The following is a 19,143-nucleotide window of genomic DNA, read 5'->3' as shown; positions in this document are numbered from 1 at the left end:
TTTCTATAAGCTTGAACACTATGGGGCTGGGGATAAAGCTCAGTGCTAGTGCATTTGCCTTGAAGGTTCTATGGATCCAATTCAGAGCAGCTCAAAGAAACAAAAAGAGAAAGAGAAAGAGAGAAAGAAAGAGAGAAAGAAAGAGAGAAAGAAAGAGAGAAAGAAAGAAGTAAGTGAAAATTTCAGTTGTTATTTGCTATAATAATTCATATGCTACTTTCCAAAATATGTAAGTATGTCATTATTATCCAATAATTCCAAAAGATGGGAAACCAGAAGAGATTCATAAATATGAGAGAAGCAAATCATGCAGAGAAATATTATTTTCTCCATCATTCCTTAATATTTTTCATGTCAGCATATCAAATCAAGCTCTAGGGTTAACAGAGACAAATCACAGGAGAGCCTGAGCAGGGTGAAGCCACACATTGATCTGACAGCAATATCTGAGCATGTTTTACAGGAGTAAGAAACTCCTAAAGCAATTCCACTAAATGGCTGATTTTTTTTTTTTTTGTGTGTGTGTGTGTGTATGTGTACGTGCACTAGTGACTTAAGCATCAAAACACATGGTCTCTTCAAGATGCAAAGTTATCTAAAATTGACCAGATGGATTTTGAAAAGGCTTTCTTCTTCTGCAGCAGTATTTCTCAAAGTGCAATCTTCTCTGTAGCAGCTGTATGGAAATATTGGACTTGCTTATTCCTGAGCCTTGCCCCAGACCTACAGAATCATAAATCCTCCAAACCTGTCAGGTGATCCTGATTCACAGTTAAGTTAAAAAATAACTGGTTTATAGGACCAATTTGGATGCTGAATTTTCTGTGGAGATGAATTTCCTTTAACAAGTTCCTTCTTTTGTTTATGTATTATTTGACTGAACCTACTTTCTTCCACATTGTATGTTATTCTGTTCCTGTTTCCCGTATGTATACGAAGAAATTACACTTTCTTTGAAGATTGGACAGTACCCATTTTATATACCTTCATGGTCTAGCATAGTGTTGCTAAATTAAAAAAAAAAAGTACTCCATAAGTGTTCTGGTGAAGGAAGAGTCAATTACTTGATAACTGCACTAGCTAAAGCTGACTTTGCAGACAGTCTTACCTGGGCAAAGCACTGCTTTGGGGAGATGATGCTAAATGTTGACCTGAAGATACCTAAATTCCAGACATGGCTACTGTTGATCCAGAGACACACTGTCCCATTTAAAATTATGTTGGAGATTCTTGTTCTTTCTCTTGCTGTTACCTCATAAGCATATAGAACAGAGGGAAGAAAATAAATCTAATCTTAGGAATACTTGTACGCAGTCTGAGCCCTGATAAAATGAAGAAGAATGAACTGTGTTTGCCAAAACCAGAGTCCTCACTAAACAATTCAGGTGTTCCATTCATCAGAGTTACTTCTTCTGTAGCTCATCAGAGCTGGCAACTGAGTGAAGACCATTCAAGTCATCAGAGGGAGAAAAAGTAAAAATTTCACCATTATTCTGAGGTACCAAATGAGTATGCAATCATATGAAAACCTTGTTCATTTCTCTAATTTATTTTTGGCTACATGGAGCTTGAGGTATGTTGAGAACCTGTTTTCTTTTGAGAATGGTTCACCTATAATCTTGTATACTTTCTAAATAACAGTCAAAATGTGTGCTCAGACATATTAACCATGAAAAATGAATTTAGCAATCCAGTCTCTGAGGAAACACACTATTTGTCAATGTTTTATTTTCTGTGATCCACCGTTATCAGTAATTTTCATGTATATGATCTACATGATGGCCTGATGAGAAAAGTCTTTATTGATTGTTAGGAAACTGAAGTTCAGAGAGGTTGGGTAAGTTTCAACAGGTCACACAGCTGAAGAGAAAAAACAAAATCTCATCTGTTTTGTGGCAGAGAACTTGAATTTTCAAAAAATATCTCAGAACTTATGAGAACATTTATTTCTTCAGAGACTTTAGTGGATATAGCCTTAGGTGCCTTCATGTGATTTTTAAACTTAAAACTCTCTTTTGGTGAAAAGCTTATTTTTTGGCTTCTCAGAAGCAATTTTATTTACTGTTCCTTTACTGATCAAGTCTCCTGTGAATTTTCTATTTACTCTCCGAACAGTGGAGAGAGGGATATTTGCTAACCTGGTTGTGCACGCCATGCGGTGACCTTTCAGCGCCTTTCTGGTTCTGGTTGTTGGAGACTGTCCTCTTCCCACCTGCTTCTATTTGTACTCTCTGAACCAGTGTTTGAATTTAATTTTAAAATATCTCCTTCTATTATCTTTTCTAGGTTCCAAAATTTTTATGCCACTTTCATTGGTACTTTTCATTCTTTCCAATTCATCTAACACACACACACACACACAGATATATATATATATATATATATATATATATATATATATATATATATATATCGATCCTAGACTGGGAGTAAACTTATGAAGGACAAAAAGAAGACAGAAAAACTAAACATAAGTGTCGAACAGATTGTAACATAAGGGAATACTGAGTTTGGGCAAAAGACCTAAATATTTTCTTAAACAGAAGTAAAAGAAATTAGGTACAAGTAAAGAAATGGCATAGTTGGGAGATTGGGGCACCGGTTGTGTGGATGAAATTGCCACAGGTTTGCCATCAAGTCCTACAAACCAAATTGGTGGATCATGGTGCCTCTACATGAGCAGGAGAAGAATATGGACTGACTTTCTACTTGTGGAGAAAATAAAATCCGCATGGACACCGACACTATCAAGGGAACTTTGGACTCAATAGTTCTTCTTAATGCCATATACATTGGGTGGAATCTTGCATTCATTCTTGTTGACTGTGGCTGGTGGAGATGATTGAACAATTTCTGTCTCATACTGGGCTAACCCCAAACCGAACTGTGCAACCAGTTGATTTTCGATTTTGCTCCGTCTCTTTCTGTACTCCTATTCATTCGGATTTTAGTGACTGGCTTCATATTTCCCCTTTTCACAAAATTTCCTCTGAGTCTATGTCTTAGTCCATTTCTTTTGTTATAACAAAATACAACAGACTAGGTAATTTATAAATAGTAGAAAGGTATTTCTACTAAAAGGTGGGAAATCCAACATCAAGGTACCAGCAGATTTTGTGCCCTCTAAAGGCTTGTTAACGGCTTCTGAAGTGGTGTCTTATTGCCATGACTTCCAGAGAGGACAAATACTCTGTCCTTATGTGGAAAAGGGAAAAAAATCCAAAACATAATATAACTCCCTTGAGCTGTTGTGTAAGGGCATTAATCCTTACTGAGGACTAAGCCCATGTGAATTATCACACCTCTTATAGGTTCTGGTATATTATTTTTGGAGAGACATAAACCCTACCAGTTTAACTTTAGTACAAACATCAAAAACTTAGTCACAAAAATATTAATAGATGCTATTTTTCCATGATAATATGCAATATAACTTAAATGCACATACCCAGAAAATAACATTAGACTTTTTTGTTTTTTAACTTTTGGGGCCAACTGAATAAGGGCCACAAGAGAACTCTGTGAGACATTTTTAATGCATTATACCATTAATTAGCACAACAGTTTCATGCAATCAGTATTATTAAGGAAAATCTAAGTCCTTTGAAATGCTACCAAGTTACAGAGAGTGAATGCTGAAGCTATGAATCAGATTCAGTTTTCTATGGTTTCAAAACCAGAACATTTTACCCAGGGTAAATCCAACCTGAAACTTACACAATCTGGAGAAGGTACTCTAATGAAAGTAATTTGAAATTATGCTTGCACACTTAAATATAAACATGAGTATTCATGTAGAATGAGGTCAAAAAGTAAAACTGAACATCTTAATAAACTGTGCAAATACAAAAAGAATTTCAAAACTAGGAAACAAAGTATTTTAATTTGCAGCTTCTTTAATGATTTGTCTTACATGTTGATTTTATTTTGTGAATATTTTAGAGTTTTCTATAGAAATAATAGAAATATAATCAACTTTTCACTATCAAGGTTAATCATGTTTGTTCTTTTAAGACTTCTGGCTTCACAACACAATATTAATGTATTCTTCTGCAAGGGCAGTCATGAGAGAATACTGCAGATTGTGGCTAAAACAAAAGAAAATTATTTCTTATGTAATTGAGGGCTGGAAGTCAAAGATCAAGTGCTGGCTAATGTATAGAATAATGAATAGCCCACTGCATGGCTCTCTCGTCCAGCAAGGAGGTCCATGGAACAGGGTAGAGGAGAGTGTGGCTGTGGAGTCGTTGATCAAGACCTATGGAGACCAAGCAGGAAGCAGGTCTGATTTTATTGCGCGGTTACCGTGTATGTACATTCAGGTAGTAGCTAAGCAGATTGCAAGCAGCCACTAATATAATTGCTGGCCAACTGTCCCTGCAGCAACGAATCAAGGAGTGGGTCATGGAGCAAGCGCAGGGACTGCAACAGGTAGCTTCACACCCAGGGCTGTGCCTACGCAGTAAGCGGTTTGCCACTCACAAACTCCGGGAGTGGTTTGCCACTCAGAAGCCCTTAATGTATGCCATGTATGCAGTACTCGATGCACTTGTCCCCACAAAACGCAACTGATATTTTCATGTCGAACTTATATTTTGAAATTTTTCCGAACTTATTTATTGTTCTCAGCAATTTTTAATGGATTCTTCAGTATTTTTCTGCATTTAGGTATGGCATCTGACAACAGAGAGAGTTTTACCTCTTCTTTTCCAGTTTGAGTGCCATTTATTTATTTATTTTTCTTGCCTAATGTTTCTTTCTGGCAAGGACTTTGGATGCAATGTTGAACCAACAGGAATTCTTGTCTTGCTCTGCATTTTATGGGGAAAGATTCCAATTATTCACTAGCGAGTATTGTTAGGTATAGGTTATCAATGTCATCATTTTAGGCAAGTTTGATTTTTTTCCCCTAGTTTACTGAGTTATAATTAAATGGTGTTAAATTTTGTCAAGTGATTTTTTTCTACATCAATCAAGATAATCATGTGAGTTTGTATGTATGCATTTCCCTTGTTCTATTATGGTGCGATCTCACATCATTTTTTTTTTTTTTTATTAAACCACCCTTATTTTCCTGAAATAAATTCCACTTGGTCATGACGTGTTATTCATTTTGTGTACTTCTGAATTTTTTCACTAGGCTTGGAGATTTTTACAGCTGCAATCATAAGGGACATTGGTTTGTAGATTTTTTGCAATGGATTTTTCTGTCTTTGTTATTAGAAAATGTCCTCATGCATAGATTTAGAAGTGTCCCCTCATTCTAGTTATTAAAAGATTGGTGTCATCTGCACTTTGTTGCATCACATACAGTGTAATTTTTGCAATTTTTCACCAGTTTCTATGATTAGAAAATGTTTTCTATATATATAGGTAAAATTTTGAAATTTTATAGCAATTTGTTAACAAAAACAAGGGAACATATATGAAAATGTGTACGTAGTACATGTTATAAAATTATATTTACATATATTTAAGATAATGGATGGGAAAATAATATATTTGAAAATTTAATTTATTCAAATATGTTATGAAAAATTTATAAGGTACTGAATATAACTGAGTGCCGGTGAACATATAATTACATGTGAACACAGAATAAGAGAATGACTTTATGTCCATGTAGGTGAATGCATGAACACATCTTTTTATTGTTTGGGAACAATTTATATAGCCAACCATTTTGTCATAATTCCATATAACTTTAATAAAATTCATAATCCTCTTGTTTTATTTGCTTGCTCTTTGTTTTACATATTTCATGAGTATTACTTTAAAGAAAGAAGATGAGTATCTTTTCCTGGCTACTTTAAAATCCTGAAATATCTGATTTGCACCTTTTGGGAGAATATATTATATAAGTAAAAGAATGTTGAATTACAGTGCTATTCTCCACATGTTTTGTAAGCTTCTAAAAATATAAAGAGAACTTGTTAAAATCACAATTAGATTGCATGAGTTTAATTAACCTATTTTAGGTTTGATATTTCAAGAGGACTAAATATTTCTCAAGATGGAGACCCTTTTAACACTGTGATCAAACATTCAACAGCCTTGAAAAAACATTTCAAGATTAAGCAGACCATGTTATACAGCCATCATCTCATAAATGTCCTTGAAATCAACAGTCTGAAAATTAGAACTGGAAAAAAAAATTGGAACTAAAATTCATACTATTTTGAATATAACAAAGTACAATATTCTGCCCAAATTTTAAAATAAAGATAAAAACTTTATTTGGGATAAAATTAAAGGTCTTAAAATATTTTATTATTTAAAGAACATGAAAGATGACTATATTTCAATTTGAGAAACTATGAATAAAAAACTAAAAAAATCCAGCAGCTAGCAATGTATTCATATGCTGAAAGAGAAAAGAAATGTGTTTATATTAGTTAAAATGTACAGTATCAGCTACACAGAATCAATAGGTTTTGGGGATCCAATATATAGTTTGGTGACTGTGTTTAAAAGTACTGTATTATAAACTTGAAATTTTCTAAGAGTATATCTTAAATACTCTCATCATACATGCACAAAAAGTTAACTATGTGAAATGAAGGATGTATTTATTAGCTTTTGGTAATCATTTCCTAATTTGTACCTACATTAAAATATTATGCCTTAAAGTACACCTTAAACTTTTAAGTAAAAAAATGAAACAAAAGAAAATTATTTAAAAGTATGATAAATATAATAAAAAGAAAAAAAATAGAAACAAAATTTTACTTGAAAAGGCAAATGAAGTAGATGCAACTTTTGTCAGCTAAGTTAAAATAAAAACAAATTAAAAGTAACAAAATAAAATGAGAAGTCAGGGCATACAAAAGTCATTACCTACAATAAACAATATTATAACAATGAATGTGTTTTAAAAGAAATTGAAAATTAAATCAGAAAAATAAAAGTGGTTAATTTCGACTCAAGAAGAGCCAGAGTACTCAAGATCATCAATAATAGTGGGAAATATTTAAGAAATATACTTTGTAAAATTGTGCAGTTAGCATCACGTTACCATTGAATTACAGCTAATTTTCAGGGGAATAGTTGTTATACCCTTGTAGAATAAAGACCGTAGGAGGGGTGGGAGTAGAGCTCAGTTGGTAGAGTGCTTACCTTGCATGCCCAATGCCCTGGGTTCAATCCCTAGCATCACAACCAAACAAACAAACAAACAAAGACCATAGAAAATTATCCGAAGTTTAATGAAAATAAATCAAGCATAACCTTAACAAAATGCCACATTACAAAAGTCTAATAATTTAGCTTCTCATTATAGCTGAAAACAATCTAAAAGCAATAATAATAATAATAATAATAATAGCAGCATAGTAAAGAATAGTATCCAATTAGAAATTATAGTTTATTTCAAGAAGAAAATAATGCTTTGGCTTAGGAAATAAAAGAAATACATACGTTATTATAATCAAAAGATAAGAGACAAAATATTAATTCAATTATAACAACATATGATAAAGATACATTTTATACATTTAGTAAATCAATAATTAAAAATAAATAAAATAGGCATAAAATATATCAATTTAATATATGTAGTTAATATGAAAAAAGTCACATGTTAAGTATTGAAATTGTTGCTGACTTTGGTAGCAAATGTGAACATCCTTTTATCATCATGGTTTAAATCAAAAAAATTAATAAAGGACATAAAATTTAATCTGGAACAGATGTATAAATCTTTGGAGTAGAAAAATTTAATTTCAAAATATTTCAGTTTTCCTAAGTAAATCTATGCATCCAATTATTTTCAATCTAAGAATTCCTTTATAAACTAAAGAGATCTTTTGATGAAAATAGTCATTTAAGATTTTTCAAAACCTCAGCTGTGGTTGTGTAACTCATAAAATGTTATATCATTGGCCTAATATGTGGGAGGCCCTGGCTTCAATCCCCACCAAAAAGCAAGAACAGTAAAAAAAAAAAAAAAATGTTATCAATTAAATGTTGAAGAAAAGAAAACTAAAAGGGAAGAACTTTAAAATATATATATATATATAAATTATCTCAATAAATTTTAATATTCATTGCATGTTGAAATGACACTTTGGCTATATATATATTTTATTAAAATAAAATTATAAAAACTAATTTCTAAGATACTGCAATAACTTTAATGTTCATTAAAAGATGAGCAGACATGTAGCGTATAAACACAATACAGCATTATTAGCCTCAAAGGTGGAAAGCCAGCCATGTTCTCCAACACGTTTGAACCTTGAGGACAGGATGCCAAATGAAATCAGACACAGGAGGACAAATACTGCATGATCCTACCATGAGTTATCTAAGTAGACCAACTCAGAGCAGCAGAGAGTGGAATGGTAGTGCCAAGGGGCTGGAGAAGAGAAGTGGGAAGTCGTTCAACAGGTGTAAAATTACAGTAATGCAAGATGAGTAAGTTCCTGGCATCTACCACTCACCAATTTTCCTGTAGCTAAGAATCCCGTATATGTGAAAATATATGCGACAATTTCTAAAAATTGGCAATCGGAAGAACATACTACTAAACTCATGAATACAAATAAGGTATCAATAAGCAAATAAAGTATATATATAGATAGATATTTTAACCAGATATTTATACATATAGATTTATTTACTTCCTAAAAGATGAATCTTCACATAAAAAGTTATTTCCAAAATTATCTAAGCAAGCAAACAGAAAGCAAACCCAGAAAATACCAACAGATAATTAAACATTAGTGATGTCTAGTTGTTATTTTTCATATAAGTGGACCTTTTGAGATCACTATGTTAACTTTATCCACACTAAAACCAAGAGTCAGGGTGGGCTGCTTTAGGAAAGAAAGGCAGTAAATGAGGTAAAAGAATTGAAAATAATCCTATAATCCTAACACCAATGGATCAGTCTCCTGGAATTTAAAAAGAGGGGGAAAAAAAGAAAAAAACAAACAGTGTGGTATGGGATGAAACTTGAAAAGTATGTGAGCCACTTGTCAATAAGGTTGCAGAGACCTACTTGTGGAAGCAAAAGAGTCACCTGGAAATAGGAGATATCCTGGAGAGACCTAGAGGTGAACAACTGAAAGAGCAATGCCAGGAATAAGGTAGTTTCAATGAATGAGAAGAAAGCAGGTATTAGCTTCTGAGAATCATTTCCTGCTAAGAAGAGCCAGTGCTCTTAGGGAAATGCCTGCACCATGGACCAGAAAAAGAAAGGTACTGAATGATGTTGGAATATCTTATGTTATATCAGAAAGCAAATAAGAACTAACATACCAACATACAAACATGCTAAAGAGCAAAGAGATCAGTCCTGAAGGAGTACTCATGGGCTCAATCTTGTACATTTGAACAACATTGATATCAGTAATTTTTCACTTTCTTCATTGGCTATAAAAGATTAAATTAAAACCCATGAATCCTGTGTGTGTGAGTGTGTGTGTGTGTGTGTGTGTGTGTGTGTGAGAGAGAGAGAGAGAGAGAGAGAGAGAGAGAGAGAGAGAGAGAGAGAAAGGACACACACACAGAGAGAGAGGTTGTAAAAAATAATGGAGAGTTGCAGAAAACAGAATTTGAAAATGCTAAAGGACCATTGCACAGATAGCAGGATGTTAAACCTCAAACAAATGTGGCTTTGCTGACAAAGATCTGATTATCACTTTCCATATAAAATGAGTAAAAAGCACCATTAACTGTTGGATCCTGGCTTAGAAAAAGTACAGTCAATCTTGGGGATAAAAAGAGAAAATTGAAGTAGTAGATGGTTTTAGAGAATTAGTAAGTGACACAACTAATTAAATAAGTAACTTATTTAAGTAATTAAATATACTGCTGGAAACTGCCCATATTTTCAGCATATGCATGCAAAGTATTTTTGTAGTAAAATGTCAAAATTCCTGTAGCTTAATTTCAAGAGATTTTATTCAGCAAATAGAGATAAAGAAAATGTGAAAAATACAGTTATTGAACCTAGATCTTTTGCATGGATTATCAGTGCTTGTCATTTTTTTTTTAACTTTAGAGGGAAAACTAGTGTATAAGTAGAAAAGTATATATATATATATATATATATATATATATATAAATATTTGTATACATATATATTTTATATATATACACACACACACATACACACACACACACACACACACACACAGGTATGTATACCTGGGATTGAAATCAGGGATATTCAAGCACTAAGCCACATCCCCAGCCCTACTTTGTATTTGATTTAGAGACAGGTTCTCAAGGAGATGCTTAGTGCCTCACTTTTCCTAAGACTGGTTTCGAACTCATAATCCTCCTGCCTCAGCCTCCTGAGCTTCTGGGATTACAAGTGTGCACCACTGCACTCTGCATTATTGATATATTCTTTAGTTACAAAAACAATAATAAGGATCCTTAAGATAAAATAGTCATGCATAATTATATAAAATAAATAATATTTTATACTAAGCAAAGTTAAAGACAGACATAATAAACCAAGAGTTAAATCCATAAACAGTGAGAATTTTGAAAACTCATAAAATATAAAAATTTCAATAAGAATGGGCATATTTTGTTAATTGGTATTTTACACAAACAAAAAAATGAAAAAGAAAAACCCAATGGGCAAAAGAATTATATCAGAAACTTTTTCAATGTCATTGATATTAAGGAGAATGATAAAACAGTAAAGAGTAACCATTTTAACCTACTATTTTGACAAAATACTTTGAAATTTGATAGAATTCATTACTATTAAATGCATCAGGGTAAAACATGTATAATTGGAACACTGTCCTAATAAGAATAAACCAGTATCTTCTAAAAGTAAATTGTGCTAGGGAAAAAAAAAAGAAGACGAAAAATCAGCAACTTCCAGATTATGGCATTTTACAGGCATATTTGCTGAAGCGAGTTATCAAACTGTAAGCAAACTAAATGTCAAAAAATGTGGAACTGTTAAATAAATCATGCTGCATCTGTAGTTAGACAACGAAACAGTTAAATTAATTTGTTATTTATATATTGACCTAGAAGTACAACTATAATATACTACTCGGCAGTATATAAAACTGTCTTTGATAAAACATAAAGATACAAAAAATAAATAAACCATATGTGTGCATATGTTTATAAAAGATTTACCAAAAAAAAAAAGGTAAAATTTAAAAGGAGAAACTCAAAACTGTTAACGTGACTTAGTTCACCTCAAGGTTAGGGAGAAGAAAGGAGGGAGTAAGATTATTGGAGCCTAATTTATAAAAGTCTGTATTCTTTGAATTTTTACAAATATATGTATTCATTTTTCCAATTAAAATAAACATTAAAGTAAAAGAGAAAAAAAATTCACACAAACCAACAGTAACAAAGAAGCCACTATTGAATGAATTATATTCAGTTAGGCACAAATTATTATTTTCTGATGTGCAAAAGTTTGACTGGAGGCAGACTGCAAAGAGAAAGGATTTATGAATCTTTTCATGTAAAATTAATGATGTAGTATAATGTGTGGTATTTTTACTTTAAAAGAAGGTATCACAATGTGATACTTTATTATTATGCCATTTTAATTGCTATATCTCTGTGTGCTTTATTGTGAATATTTTGGTTTTGAATTTTTGACCCCAGGCAATTTTATTATAAAGTAGGGTTTCTTTTCAGAGATTAGAAAATGTTGCAAATCAAAAGGATAAATTATAAACAAAATAAATTCAAACTTGTGCTCTTAAATTTTCTCATGTTTTTTTCTCTTTATGCTCATGGAACAAAGTGAACATTCAGTAAGTTAATTTAAAATAAATAAATGAAATAAATAGCTGCAATGAATCTTAAGACGAAGTTTAGGGGAACTGTGGCCTCAATTAATAAATTAGAAAAATCAAGAAGAAAATTATCTCTTAAAAGTAAAATATAAAATAAAACCTCAGGCCTAGAGAAACACTACATAATAATTTCCTGTAGTAACTAAAATGAGTATGATTTTTAGGATTAGTAGTTCTCAATGTCCACATTATACACATTAGGATAGTATGGTAAGAAAAATATTGGAATGGAAATCTCTTATCCTGGATCTTCTTATTCCCCTGTTATCCTGGTCCTGCAATATCTAACTGACAAAGTAACCTCTTGTGTCAAGTTTCTCCTCTCCTCTGGTTTTAATAAACTATGATTGGGTTATTTCTCCTCGTAAATGTTTGAAGATGCAGGATTCATATATTCCTGTTGAAGTTACTTTTTAACTTGACATCTTCTCAACTATCAACCTTTATAACCTTGATGCCAATGATCATGTTATTGAAGTTCACTAGAATAAGATTTATCATATTAGTGGGCTCATATCACAAGTTGGACAGATATTTGTTGAAATCAATGAACTGATCTATGTGGTGCTGGACACTGCAGATTTATTGAAAGTAGGAAGGGATTTGAATGGATATCTTAATGCCAAACCAAATGTGATAATTCTTTTCTCTTTTCGAAAGAATGACTTGCTACATACTCTGGGTGGGCTACTTTTTCTGTGTTGTAAAATTATTAGCTTATACCTACTCTTCATTCTTTAATTATATTTGAATTCCTTTACCTTCTCATTCTAAGGATAACTTTGTGTATACATCATGCGAAAAATAAATGCATTCCAACTGGAATGCTCATATCTATCTATTTGTCATTGGGCTCCTTGCATTCTTCACTGGATATTTAATGAAGCATCCTTATTCTTATCAAAGGCCATCTCCTTTATGTCATTTGGCTCTCATCCCTACACATATGCCCAGAAATTTCATTTGTTTGATTGTCCTCAATTATATACCACTCTGTGTGTGTGTGTGTGTGTGTGTGTGTGTGTGTATGTGTGATGCTGGGGATTGAACCCAGGGCCTTGTGCATAGAAGACAGGCACTCTGCCAACTAAGCTACCTACTTTGCCATTTAAATGAGATCCTTGTACACCAATTTTCTTTTATCATCTTCAATTCTATTTTCAGATTACATAATACTCTGAAATTAGCTTGTTTATCCATGTTTACTTAATCATCATCTGCCTCCTTTCCATTATACTGGCACATCTATGAAATAATGGAATCCCTTGGATCATCATTAGGGCTTCATTGCAAGTATCAAGACCCATGTCTCCTGCAAATATCTGAATAAGTGAATGTCAGATGTCTCTTATAATTTATAGATTACTATCAAATTTTTATTTCATAGACCATAAAAATTAGAGTTATAGTAAATAATAAATATGGATTTAGTGTAAAGTTTTATTTTCTTACAACTAAAACTAACTAAACAAATTCATAATTAACTACATAAAATACTTAATTCCAGAAAAGATTTTCAAATTAAAGGAGATTTTAATGATGAAAAGAAATAGGATAGCCAAAAGTGAATGACTTTATATAGATAAACATGGGGGTGCAGGTGCCTGTTATTACATGTGTAAGTGCATCTATCTAGACATTTTTAAAATAACATTTTTTTTTCTTTTTTTTTTTTATTGTTGGTCGTTCAAAACATTACATAGTTCCTCATACATCATATTTCACAGTTTGATTCAAATGAGTTATGAACTCCCAATTTTATCCCGTATACAGATTGCTGCATCACATCAGTTACCCTTCCATTGATTGACATATTGCCTTTCTAGTGTCTGATGTATTCTGCTGTCTGTATTATTCTCTACTATCCCCCCTCCCCTCCCCTCCCCTCCCCTTTTCTCTCTCTACCCCTTCTACTGTAAATCACTTCTTCCATTTGAATTATCTTGTCTTACCCCTCCTTTCCTCTTATATGTCATTTTGTATAACCCTGAGGATCGCCTTCCATTTCCATGCGATTCCCCTTCTCGTTTCCTTTCCCTCCCACCTCTCAACCCTGTTAATGAAAATCTTCGTCTCAAGCTCTTCGTCCCTACCCTGTCCTTGTTTATTCCCCTTGTATCAGAGGAGTCATTTGGTATTTGTTTTTTAAAGATTGACTAGCTTCACTTAGCATAATCTGCTCTAATGCCATCCATTTCCCTCCAAATTCTATGATTTTGTCATTTTTAAATGCAGAGTAATACTCCATTGTGTATAAATGCCACATTTTTTTAATCCATTCATCTATTGAAGGGCATCTAGGCTGATTCCACAATCTTGCTATCGTGAATTGTGCTGCTATGAACATCGATGTAGCAGTGTCCCTGTAGCATGCTCTTATTAGGTCTTTAGGGAATAGACCGAGAAGGGGAATAGCTGGGTCAAATGGTGGTTCCATTCCCAGCTTTCCAAGAAATCTCCATACTGCTTTCCAAATTGGCTGCACCAATTTGCAGTCCCACCAGCAATGAACAAGAGTGCCCTTTTCCCCACATCCTCTCCAGCACTTATTGTTGTTTGACTTCCTAATGGCTGCCAATCTTACTGGAGTGAGATGGTATCTTAGGGTAGTTTTGATTTGCATTTCTCTGACTGCTAGCGATGGTGAGCATTTTTTCATGTACTTATTGATTGATTGTATGTCCTCTTCTGAGAAGTGTCTGTTCAGGTCCTTTGCCCATTTATTGATTGGGTTACTTGTTGTCTTATTGTCTAATTTTTTGAGTTCTTTATATATTCTGGTTATTAGGGCTCTATCTGAAGTGTGTGGAGTAAAGATTTGTTCCCAGGATGTAGGCTCCCTGTTTATCTCTCTTATTGTTTCTTTTGCTGAGAAAAAACTTTTTAGTTTGAGTAAGTCCCATTTGTTGATTCTAGTTGTTAACTCTTGCGCTATGGGTGTCCTATTGAGGAATTTGGAGCCTGCTCCCACAGTATGTAGATCATAACCAACTTTTTCTTCTATCAGATGCCGTGTCTCTGATTTAATATCAAGCTCCTTGATCCATTTTGAGTTAACTTTTGTGCAAGGCAAGAGATAGGGATTCAGATTCATTTTGATGCAAATGGATTTCCAGTTTTCCCAGCACCATTTGTTGAAGATGCTATCCTTCCTCCATTGCATGCTTTTAGCCCCTTTATCAAATATAAGATAGTTGTAGTTTTGTGGATTGGTTACTGTGTCCTCTATTCTATACCATTGGTCCACCCGCCTGTTTTGGTACCAGTACCATGCTGTTTTCGTTACTATTGCTCTGTAGTATAGTTTGAAGTCTGGTATCGCTATACCACCTGATTCACACTTCCTGCTTAGTATTGTTTTTGCTATTCTGGGTCTTTTATTATTCCATATGAATTTCATGATTCTTTTATCTATTTCTACAAGAAATGCAGCTGGGATTTTGATTGGCATTGCATTGAACTTATAGAGAACTTTTGGTAATATCGCCATTTTGATGATGTTGGATCTGCCTATCCATGAGCAGGGTATATTTTTCCATCTTCTAAGGTCTTCTTCTATGTCTTTCTTTAGGGTTTTGTAATTTTCATTGTATAAATCTTTCCAATAACAATAGAAGAAATAGAAGAAACCATCAAAAGACTACCAACTAAGAAAAGCCCAGGACCGGATGGGTATACAGCAGAGTTTTACAAAACCTTTAAAGAGGAACTAACACCAATACTTTTCAAGCTATTTCAGGAAATAGAAAAAGAGGGAGAACTTCCAAATTCATTCTACGAGGCTAATATCACCCTGATTCCGAAACCAGACAAAGACACTTCAAAGAAAGAAAACTACAGACCAATATCTCTAATGAACCTTGACGCAAAAATTCTCAATAAAATTCTGGCGAACCGGATTCAAATACATATCAAAAAAATTATACACCATGATCAAGTAGGATTCATCCATGGGATGCAAGGCTGGTTCAATATACGGAAATCAATAAATGTTATCCACCACATCAATAGACTAAAAAATAAGAACCATATGATAGTCTCGATAGACGCAGAAAAAGCATTCGACAAAGTACAGCATCCCTTTATGTTCAAAACTCTAGAAAAATTAGGGATAACAGGATCATACCTCAACATTGTAAAAGCAATATATGATAAGCCACAGGCCAGCATCATTCTGAATGGAGAAAAATTGAAGGCATTCCCTCTAAGATCTGGTACAAGACAGGGATGCCCTCTCTCACCACTTCTGTTCAACATAGTCCTCGAAACACTGGCAAGAGCAATTAGACAGACGAAAGAAATTAAAGGGATAAAAATTGGAAAAGAAGAACTTAAATTATCACTATTTGCAGATGATATGATTCTATACCTAGCAGACCCAAAAGGGTCTACAGAGAAGCTATTAGAGCTAATAAATGAATTCAGCAAAGTGGCAGGATATAAAATCAACACGCATAAATCAAAGGCATTCCTGTATATCAGCGACAAATCCTCTGAAACGGAAATGAGGACAACTACTCCATTCACAATATCCCCCAAAAAAATAAAATACTTGGGAATCAACCTAACAAAAGAGGTGAAAGATTTATACAATAAAATAACATTTGTGAACATCATCTAACATCATTATTCCACCATGTTTTTCTGAATTAAACTTCAAACGTATTCCACTTTCAAAGATACATTGACGTTTTTGTACATGTACCTAGATTTGTTGATTGGAATAATACCATTAAAGACTCTCAGTACTTGAAACTTCAGCTAAAATTAAATCTCAAAATGGCCACCTATGGCCAAAGAAAAATACAACTGCAACTTGTCTAGTGAAGTCTCTCAAAGATTCTTATGTCAGAATTACCAGAAGAAAAAATTTTTATTTTGTGGTTTTTGTGTAATTTTGAAAATGCCGAAGCAGGGAAAAGTTATGCAATTAAAGGCATATGAAAAAGAGGGTGCAATGGAAGATGTTTAAATCAGAAATATTCTTTAGAAAGAATAACTTCAATTTAATGTATCTATTGTTCAAAATTTTATGTGCATAAAGGTTAGTAGGAGATTTAATATTCATTTGTATTTTGTGTAAGAGGTACGAGTCTAAAGCAATGATTTACAAAGTATAGTGCTCTGACCTCCAGGTGCCATTACGACCCTTTCAGAGGGTATACAAGGTAATGCTGAAGCTCTGTCCCCACTTGCACTAAGACATTGTCTTTATCATTTTATTGACCTGTGCCCAAATGATGCAGATGAAATTAGTAAGTCTTATGGTGTCTTATCATGTACTATAAAGCAGTGACACTAAACTATAATTACTGTATTCTCCACTTGCATGTTCTTGCAGAGCACGTTTTATATTGCAAGTACACACATGCATACACACATGTACACACTCATAATATGAGTTACACATAAGGATTTTCTTCATTAAGTGAGAAAAATATTATTTTGTAAGACTTCAATCGTTATAGTATTCTGTGATAAAATTGTAAATATACAAAAACCATTTCTGATCCTATCCAAAGTACTCTGTTTCTTCAATGAAAATTACTATGTGATGGTATTGCGAGCTATACCAGTTACTCTTTTCAAGGAATATAATTTCTGAAAAACGACTACTAAAGACAAATAATGGAAAAATATAGCTATTTATGCTTCAGTATTTGGCAGATATTATAGCATACCTGAAAAAAAGTGAGACTGACACTTTCAAGAAAATAATTGACTATTTGTTGTCAGTTAAAAAGTCAAGGTTTAAAGCAAGCACTGGAATTTTGAGAAACTTGCATTTACCAGTCAGAACTTGAGAGCTCCCTAAAGATCTTTTTCTGCTGAAGTCAGAGGTGGTATTTATAATTTTTATAATGATAACGGTGTGAATTCTTTTGGAAAATTTACATGTCAGTGACAAATGAATTATGTTATAAATTCATGCTTGGGTAAAATATCTACTTAAAGTTTAAGATAAATCAGTGGATTTTAATCTTATATAGTATAGAAATTTATTGATATGATTTTAGATTCTACATGGCAAATAACTTTTAAGAACTATGATAGGATAGCTTGGGTATAGTATCATAAATATTCACAACTGTCTAAGAATGTTATAAAAATATCTGTTTAAACATACTTATGAGAGACTTTATTTTATTTATATATTTTGAATGCAAATGAGGAATGAGATTCCAGTGGTCTTCTCTTAAGCCAGAAAATAAGGAGATTTATAAAAACATGCAAGATGGCCATTCTTTTCACATTATTTTGCTTTGGAAAATATAGTTATTATTTCATAGTACATATAACATTTACAATTTGCATAGATTGTCTTTATTATAACTTACAATAATTCATAAATGCATGTATTTTTAAATTTTAAAACTATTTTTTTAATTTTATAATTAGCTTTGATTTATTATCCAGGAGATGTCAAAAAATATAACACAAACAAACAAAATTTCTTCGTCGCCCTCAATAATTTTAGAGAATATAAAATAGTCTTCAGGAGAAACTATGTGAGAATCACTTGTCCACAATAGTTTAAAACACTTGAAGTTTGAAAGAAAAACAATCTTCCCTGAAATTCCAACAAATGAAAATGATATTGTATGGCTGCTCTCTGCTGGAAGGGAGCAAATTCTAACAGATAAATTATACATATGTATGTGTATCTCTGTGTGTGTGTATTTATGATATTAAGTAAATAGAAATATATTGAGTTATATGAACATATAACTCATGTCCATAAAAAGTTAAAAGTATCTGATGAAAATGTAAGAATCTTCACATTTTCAAGGACCACATGAGCTCACATGTATATTGCTGGATTATATTGACAATTAAATTCACTATGAATATGAAAAACATTTACTCCACATGGGCCTGATTAGAAATAGGTCAACCAACTTGTTTATAGGCAGAATGTAACTCTTTGAGCAAGTACAACAGATTGATGAAGGATTTGCATAATCAAAAATACAAAATTCTTTTGCTTTGTGAAAAATTAGTGAATTCAAAGCATGAAGTTAATAAAATGATCTGATTCTGGAACTAGATTAAATTTTTCTACTTTAACTCATTGTCAACCTAATCCTTCTCTTTTAATATAATACTTTATTTGAGAGGAATCAAAATATTGTATCTTAACATCCTAAGCTTCTAAGTTCTTCATCGCCCTGCAAATTCTTCACCCAAGGGTTTGTAAATGCACAGAATTGTAAGCTTGGATCATAAAGAACCAACTCAGAGGCATGTACTGAGGTGATGTCTTGCTCAATGTTGCTGTGCTGATTTCTGTGGGCTCACACAGGATTTTGCTCCACTGATTTGATGGCAGGTTGGTTTAGGTCACATTTTA

Source organism: Urocitellus parryii, chromosome 10 (genome assembly GCF_045843805.1).
Source record: "Urocitellus parryii isolate mUroPar1 chromosome 10, mUroPar1.hap1, whole genome shotgun sequence".
NCBI classification, from domain to species: Eukaryota; Metazoa; Chordata; class Mammalia; order Rodentia; family Sciuridae; genus Urocitellus; species Urocitellus parryii.
This window is presented reverse-complemented; position numbering follows the sequence as displayed.